Here is an 8,489-nt window from a genome sequence, read left to right as displayed (position 1 = left end):
GTCCATTTTCTCCTTCGCAAGGCTCCACGTTAACCAGCCAAGTTGGCAGAAGCCGGCAGAGGCAGTAAAAGTTCCTGAAGGTTCAGATGTCAACAGAACAATCCCTCCCCAGAGAACAAGTGTTTCTGGAAGGTCACAGTGGTTAAAAAGCCAGACTGTCCCTTGGAATCCTGGCTCCATCATTTTCTAACTATAGGTCCCTGGGCAATTTTCTTAATACCTGAGTTTCCTTATGGATAAAAATGTGATGGTGATTAGGTTATGAAGATTAAAATAAGTTAATGTGTATGCAGGGCTTTTTTGTACAATGCATGTTATATAGTCATTATTATTACTATCACATAGCCCATGAGATTAGAAGTGAGATATTACTCTTTCCCCCCTTTAAAATTACATTATAGCATTGCCTCAGCAAGACTAGAGCACCTGTGTCTTTGTTTAGAGAACAACTGGAAAGAGGAGTGTGGTGACTGGCAGGGCTGGGAAAGTCAGTCTTAGAGCCAGAAAGGTAAATTGAGGCTGGGTGGTGGCAGACCTTATGGGCTAGGCCAGAGGATCTAGATTAATCTCGTCAGCAATAGAGAGCCATTCGAAATGTTTGAACCAGAGAAAGATGTGACCATCTTTCTGTATTAAAACAGACCAGTGCAGAGTTCAAATGGGGTATGCAAGTATCTCGCCTCTTCTTGAGCTGCTAGAGTTTTTCTGCCCTACTTCTACAAGTGGTGCTACCACAAGATTTGCATTTGCAATCTGTGGTTTTCCCGAAGCAGAGAAGGGCCTTCAATCCACTGACATTTCGGTGTCTGCCCCAAGAGGATGACCGTTGAATAAAACCTTGAAGCCCCAATGTACATTCTGACAACTCCCAGCCAGCTACAGCCCTGGAATAATTTTATTTTTCCCTTAAATCTTAAAGCAGGTAGTTGTATCATCTAAGGCACTTTGGAGATTTTCATTCCAGCCTTTGCCCTGCCCGCCCCCCCACCCTGTGCCCAGCAAAACCCAAAGTAAAAAGCAATGTAACTGGGAACAATGTCATGGACCCTCCTGGAGCAGCTGGGGCCCTCCAGATACTATGGGAAAATCACGTAATGGAGAGGAATTGCTAGTCTGCTCTCAAGTAGCTCAGGGGGTTAGGGTCAAGGAGTTTACAATGGAGACTTGGGGCTTGGCCAGATATAATGCAGAATGTGAAAATGCTTACAGGCTGAGAAGTTTGCCCAAATCATCTCCCATAGGTTAAAACCAGAGTTTGTAAAGTTAGGTAGCTTGACTCCAGCCTTCTATTTAAGAAAAAGACAAAACACTCTTAAATAAAATAAATATATTCCTTCCAACTCAGAAGTGGGAGGTATTTGGGAAGTGGAGCTGAAGTGATGTAACTTCTAAACCTAGTTCTTTCCTGATTTGGGTTATTTAACTCTTAAAATCTCTGTTCTCCCCCCAGATAAGTGGTAATATCAAATTCTCAATCACCTAGATGTGTAGAAGTTCAATAAATGCTTGTTGAGTGCCTACCATGTGCTAGCCCCTGTGTTTTTTGGTTTGTTTTTCTTAAGATTTTTTTTGATGTGGACCATTTTTAAATTCTTAATTAAATTTGTTTCAATATTGCTTCTGTTTCATGTTTTCGTTTTTTGGCCGTGAGGCATGTGGGACCTTAGCTCCCCGACCAGGGATCGAACCCGCACCCCCTGCACTGGAAAGCAAAGTCTTAACCACTGGACCACCAGGGAAGTCCCAAGCCCCTGTGTTTTATTCAATCAGTTCTCATCGTAACGCTATTGACCCGGAAATATCATTAACCCCATTTAGCAGATAAGAATCCTGAAGCATAGAGAGGTTAATTACTTGCCCAAAGCCACAGAGCTTGAAAGTGGCAGAGCCAAGATTCAAACTTGGAATCTAGAGTCGGTGTGGCTGCAATAAAATGCAGTCACCGCCCTGAACAAGCTGAGAGCCTAGTGGGGAAAAATTGAGTGCATGCAGACATGTTTACAACCCAGGTGTCTCTGCAGAAAATCAAGAAGACAAGAAGTTGAGGGAGAGAGAAGACCTGGTTGCCAGGGTCAGAGAGGCTTCTGAGAAGAGTGGGGTGGGAAATGGGGCTGAAAAAGTGAGGGCGTCTATTTTACCGGGCAGGGAGTGAAGACACTCTAGGCGGAGGAAAGGAGTGTGAACAAGAGCATGAGAGATCAGGCACATTTGGAGACTGGCCCTACTGTGCTTTAGTAAAGAAGCGTGGCAGAGGCTGGAGAGACAGACTCCACAGAAGCCGAGAGAGGTAGTGAGGGTCCTAATCAGCTAATAGTTGGAGCAAGAGAAAGTAGGAGACAGGACTGAGGAAGAATGTCGAGAATTTGCCTACCCTTTAAGACTGGGTTAATTCAGCGTTGTTTGGGGGATGTCTAGCCTGATATCTGACAATAAGACTTTAAAGACGTGTTTGTTGAATGAATAAAGGGGAGAAAGTGTCAAAAAGAACCAAAGATGGGAGAGGAAGTAGACTAGGTATAAATAATTCAATACATACCACGAAAGAACTTTGAGGCTTCGCACATGAGTAAATGGGGGGTCTGTGAACTTAAATGGAGAAGTCAAGGAAACAAACTGGTTTGGAGGAATGCCAGTCTACCCCACAATGTTCCAGCAAAGGTCAAGTCAAACGAGGTGAGTACAGTGCTTCTGTAGCTCTATCTGAAGTACACGTTGTCTGCATTCATTTATTCACTAAACATTCTTGAGCATTCTTTGTGCCATATAGTCACTCAACAAATATTTTATGAGCATCTATAACCTATATTATATAGATGAATATAACAGAATACTTGCCTGAGAAACTCACTATCTAGTGGTTGAGGTAGAAATGAAATAGAGTAATCATAGTAATAGCCAATGTGTATTGAATATTCACTGTATGCCCGGCAAATGTACTTTGTGTATTGACTCATCCTTTATATACCTCCGAACAGTCTTCTGAGGCCTATCTGTGGTAGGTAGAAAAATAGCAACCCCACAGGTGCCTATTTCCTAATCCCCCGAACCTGTGAATATGTTATACAATAAAGGAGAGTTAAGCAGGAGATAGAATTAAGGTTGCTAATCAACTGACAATGAGATGGGGAGAGTAGCCTGATTCCCCAGGTGAGCCCAGTGTAATCACAAGGGCCTTTCAATTAAGTTGAAGAGAGGCTGGGAGGCAAGTTGAAAGGAGGTGAGACAGTGGAAGGAATGCTGGCAGCCTCAAGAAGCTAGAAAAAGCAAAGAAGCAGATTTTCCCTTAGTACCTCCAGAAGGAACCAGGCCTGCTGACATACTGACAGTCCAGCGTAAAAGACCTATTTTGGACTTCGGATCTCCAGAAATGTAAGGTGATACATTTTTGTTTCTTTAAGCCACTAAGTTTATGGTACTTTGTTACAGTAGCAATAGAAAATTAATATGCTATTCTAAATTTCTTATTTAATAAAAATGTATGCATTTATTTTAGTGATGAGACAAGAGAGGCACAGAAGTATTGGGTTACTTGTCCAAATTTTGGTTACTTGTCCAAATTTTGACTACTTACCCTTGATCTTTCTTGGGAGTTTCCTGGTTTTTCTCCTACCCGTCTGGCCACTTTTTCCTCAGGCTCTTTGCAGGAGGAATTCCTTTACTCCTATCCAATCTCCAAATGGTAGTATTTGTCAGGAATTTCTCCTAAATGCTCTTTCTCTTTATTTTTGAATTCTTTTTCCTAGATGATCTCATTTAATCCCAGAGTTTTAAATACTTTCTATAACCTGATTCCTCCCTAAGTAATATTCCTAATTGAGACCCCCTCCTCTAAGCTTTACACTTGTAAGCTTGTCATCTCTCCATTCGACATCATTTGGGGGCGTAGGATAGCATACAAACATTTCAAACCCAACATGTTCAAAACAGAATCAATACCTCCCACAAAACCAGTTCCTCGCCCGCCACATTCAGTTACGTTTGGCTTAAGTCAAAAAGATGAGTCAAGGGGCTTCCCTGGTGGCGCAGTGGTTGAGAGTCCGGCTACCGATGCAGGGAATGCGGGTTCGTGCCCCGGTCCAGGAAAATCCCACATGCCGCACAGCGGCTGGGCCCGTGAGCCATGGCCGCTGAGCCTGAGCGTCCGGAGCCTGTGCTCCGCAACGGGAGAGGCCACAACAGTGAGAGACCCGCATACCGATGAGTCAAGCTTCATTTCTCTTTCTCTCAACCTCCATGTTCATCCCACCAGCAAGCCATCCACTTTTGTCTGCCTTCACTACTACCAACCTCATCCAAGCTACCATCATTTTTCACCCCAGCATCATAATCACTTCCCTTCAGCCTCTGCTTCTAACCTTATTCCTCCGTGGATCTATTTTCCTCACCACAATGAGAGTGTCCTTCTTAGGCAGTAAGTCAGATCTTGTCATGTCCTAGCTTAACACCCTTAAATGGCTTCCACTGGACTAGAATAAGATCCCAACTCCTTTGCAATGACTGGTGAAGCCCTGCCCAATCCAGCTGGTGCCCATCTCGCCTGCTACCACTGCCCCTCGATCATTCACCTTTTTCCATTCACAAGGGGATTCTCTCAGCTGCTCAACCCCTGAAGTTCTTTCCTGCCTCATGATCTTTACATCTGTGGCTTCCCGTTGGTGGGGTGCATGTGCATACACACGCATACACACACTCACGCACACGCACGCACACACACCACACACGCCTTTCGTCTTTTACTCGTTCTTCAATTTTCAGCTTAACTCCTTCCTACTCAGAAAGGCCAACACCTACCATGCTATCTAAAGCACTTTTACTCTGCCCCTCAATCCCTCTCCAACCTGATACTCTATCCCAGCCCCCATGTGTTTCCTTTTAGGACTTATTACAACTTGCAGTTCTTCGTCACTTTGGTTACTTCTTTGGGGTTTCTTTTTTTCCCCCCTCCAACTATATAAGAGGTTTTTCAGAGCAGAAGATGACTTTTGTCTTCCCAGAAGACAAACCCTCTACTTTGCTTTATGAGGCAGATAGCAACCCCAAACCACGGACAGGTTGGGACCTGCACGAGGGTTTCTTTATTTGGAGTGTTTCTTTATTTGGAGTGGGGGGTTTTCTAGAAAGTAAGTTGCATAAGGGCAGAAACTGTCTTTGGTTACCAGTGTAACTTCAGAGCACTATGCCTGACACATAGTAGGTGCTGAGTAAATATTTGTTGAATGTTGAATAAATACTGTACGTACACAGTAATGTTTAAAATGGTACTGATACTCCCCATATCATTATCCAAGGGCGCTACAACTACCTAAGTAGTGAATTTGAATTTAAATCCATAAAAAATCATAGCCAGTTGAATTTACATTTTATAATATCCTTTTTTATTCCATTGATTGTGCTTATCTATATATTAAATCAACTATGCATTTAAAAATTTCATGTTATGACAAACTTGATATTTTTTTGACCTCATGACTTTTTGTACCAGTTAGCTTCTTTTGACGTTTTTTCTTCACTTGTTGTAAAACCACATGGTGCAGATTCAGAGAAAGGAAATGTATATTTAGAACAGAACAGACCAGCACACAGCATCACATATTTTTCCCCAAAACTGGAGGTACTAAAGAGAAGTTTTTGGGCCATATGTGATTTATAGGAAATCCCCAATAAGAAATAAACATAGGATATAAATATATATAAAATATATATATAAATAAATATAAACATTTCTTCAGATTATGAATAGCAAATACTAATTCCTCTCAAATGGGTATTTGAAGATGAGCTAAAATGTAGTAGCAGGTAAATGAAACAATGTTGATATGTTTAACCTCAAATAAGGCTCTGTTGAAATCATTAGTCAGAAAGTAACCTACTCCTTTGCATAATATCTGCAGAATAAGAAACACCTTCATCCTTCTTCCACCCTTCATTAAGGCAGCATATATCCGATGCTCCCAAAGAGGACAGAGATGTGGGGTATGTAAGTCTGAGGGATTACCGTTCAATCAGTAAATTTTTATTTTGAGGCTACAGCATGCTAGGTGCTTTTGAAAATAGCATGATGAATGAATCACAATACCTGATTTTATATAGGTTACAGTCTGGTTGGAAAACCAGGCAAAATATGCAAAGAGGCTGCAACACATCAGGACCAGAGATTTTACAAGACAGTATAGTCAGCCGCAGGGCCCACCTGTACTACTGCCATTTTATTTGAGACTGGAGCATCCTCAGATTTTGGTTATCTGTGTGGGTCCTGGAGCCAACCGCCCACAGATAGGGAGGCATGACTGTACTAAATGACCACACATGTGCCCTCAAGAGACAGACACGGCGTCAAATTTTGACTCTGAGTCTTCACAGGCTGCGCAACTTCTGTCAAGCTACACAACCTTGGAAGGTCGGTCCCTCCTCTGTTAGAAGAGGATTTCAGAGACATACTCATGCCTCATAGGGTTATGAGGATAAAAACTGAGATCATCTGTGTGGAGCGTTTGGCACTGAGCATGGCACAAATTAAGCATTCGTGAAACATTAGCTATTGTTATGATTATTTTAGTCTTGAAAGTTATATGAGTAGTTGCTTATATAAAGGGAGATGGAGAAAAGCCTTTGTTGGAGAGTATTCTATGCAAACAGTGATATTTGTTGTAAAGCATTTATCATAAACTTACTTAACACCACTGGGACAAATCCCACTGTGATTTTTGCCGGAAGTTTGTGAATTTGAGGTGGCACCTTCTGGAGTCAGAAGGCCCTTTTCCTCTTCTAAGATGACTTTCTTATAATTAGATGCTGCCACAGGCAAGAGATAGAGGGATCTTGTTTATGATCACATGACCTAATATAAGAATGTAATTAATTATTCAACAAAAATGTATTTATTTTGAAGGATACAAAATAATATCACATATAGTCATAGTCCTGGTACTTTAAAAGAGCATATATATATCCATTATATATATAATTTATATATATATCCATTATATATATAATTTATATATATATATAATTTGGTTAGTCAAACAGTCAAAGAGCAGTATTTATTCTACGAGTGATGGGAAACCCCTGAAAGCCCCTGAAAGATAATTTTTCTTTTTCGTTTTTTTAAATTTTTCTTTTTTAAGTCAAATATATATTGAGGTGTAATTTATGTACAAGAAAATGTATCCTTCGTAGGTGTGCCATTCGATGAGTTTTAACGTGTTCTGAGCACACAACCACAACCGCAGCTGAGATACAGCACACTTCCATCTCTCTAAAACCTTTCCTTGTGCCCCTTTGTCGTTATCCCCTCCCTCACTCTCAGACCCTGTTAACCACTGATAGGATTTTTGATCATATAATCTTGCCTTTTCCGGAATGGCATATGAATGGAATCAGACAGTGTCTAGGCTTTTGTGTCTACCTTCTTTCACTTAGTATAATGCATCTGAGATTCTTCCCTGTCTTTACACGTCTCAGTGCATAGTTTATGTTTCATTCCTGAGAGTTACTCCACTGTGGATGTACCATGAGTTTTCTATCCAGACATTTAGATTGTTTCTAGCTTTTCGCCATTAGGGATAGAGCTATTATAAACATTCACCTGCAGCTCTTTGTGTAGACAGATGTTTCATTTCTCTTGAGGAAATATCTAGGAGTGGGATTGCTAGTTCTTATGGTAAGGATATGTTTAATTTTATAAGAAACTACCAAATTGTCTTCTAACATGTCTGTGCCATTTTGCATACGACCAGCAGTGTTTGAGAGTTCCAATTGCTGCATATCTTTGCCAGCCCTTGATATTGCGAAGTTTTGTTGTTTGTTTTAGTAGTTACATAGTGGCATTCATTGTGACTTGAGTTTGCATATCCCTAATGGTTAATGAGGTTGAGCATATTTTCAAGTGCTTATTTACCATCCATACCTCTTATATGAAAGAGAATCTGTTCAAATCTTCTGCCCATTTTGTTAATGGGTTGTTTGTCTTATTATTGGGTTATAATAGTTCCTCATTATCTAGATGTAAGATCTTTATCCAAGATGTATTTTGCAAATATATTCTTCCAGTCTGTGGCTTGTCTTTTCATTTTCTTAACAATGTCTTTTAAAAAGAGAAGGGTTTTAATTTTGGTGAAATCCAATTTATCAATCTTTATTTTATGGTTCATGCTTTTTACATCCTGAGAAATCTTTGTTCAACCCATGGTTACAAAGATTTTCTCCTATATTTTAAGTTTATTGTTTTAGATTTTATGTTTGGTCTCTGATCCATCACTGTAGGGTTTTGACCAGAGTTCTACAAAATTTCATTTCTATTTCTAAAAAATAACTGACTATAATACAGAGAACAGAGAGCAAAGCACCAAGAGCAGTAGTTCAGAGGCTTGTTGGAAGGAAATTGCAGTAATCCAAATGAGAAATTTCTTTTAAAAGCTGCTGGTGATAAAAGTGGTAAGAGGTAGTCTGAAGGAAGATATATTTTAAAATTAGCACCAAGAAAACTTGCT

This window comes from Tursiops truncatus, chromosome 2, assembly GCF_011762595.2.
Source record: "Tursiops truncatus isolate mTurTru1 chromosome 2, mTurTru1.mat.Y, whole genome shotgun sequence".
NCBI lineage: Eukaryota > Metazoa > Chordata > Mammalia > Artiodactyla > Delphinidae > Tursiops > Tursiops truncatus.
The sequence above is the reverse complement of the archived record's forward strand: the minus strand, read 5'-3'. Positions refer to the sequence as shown.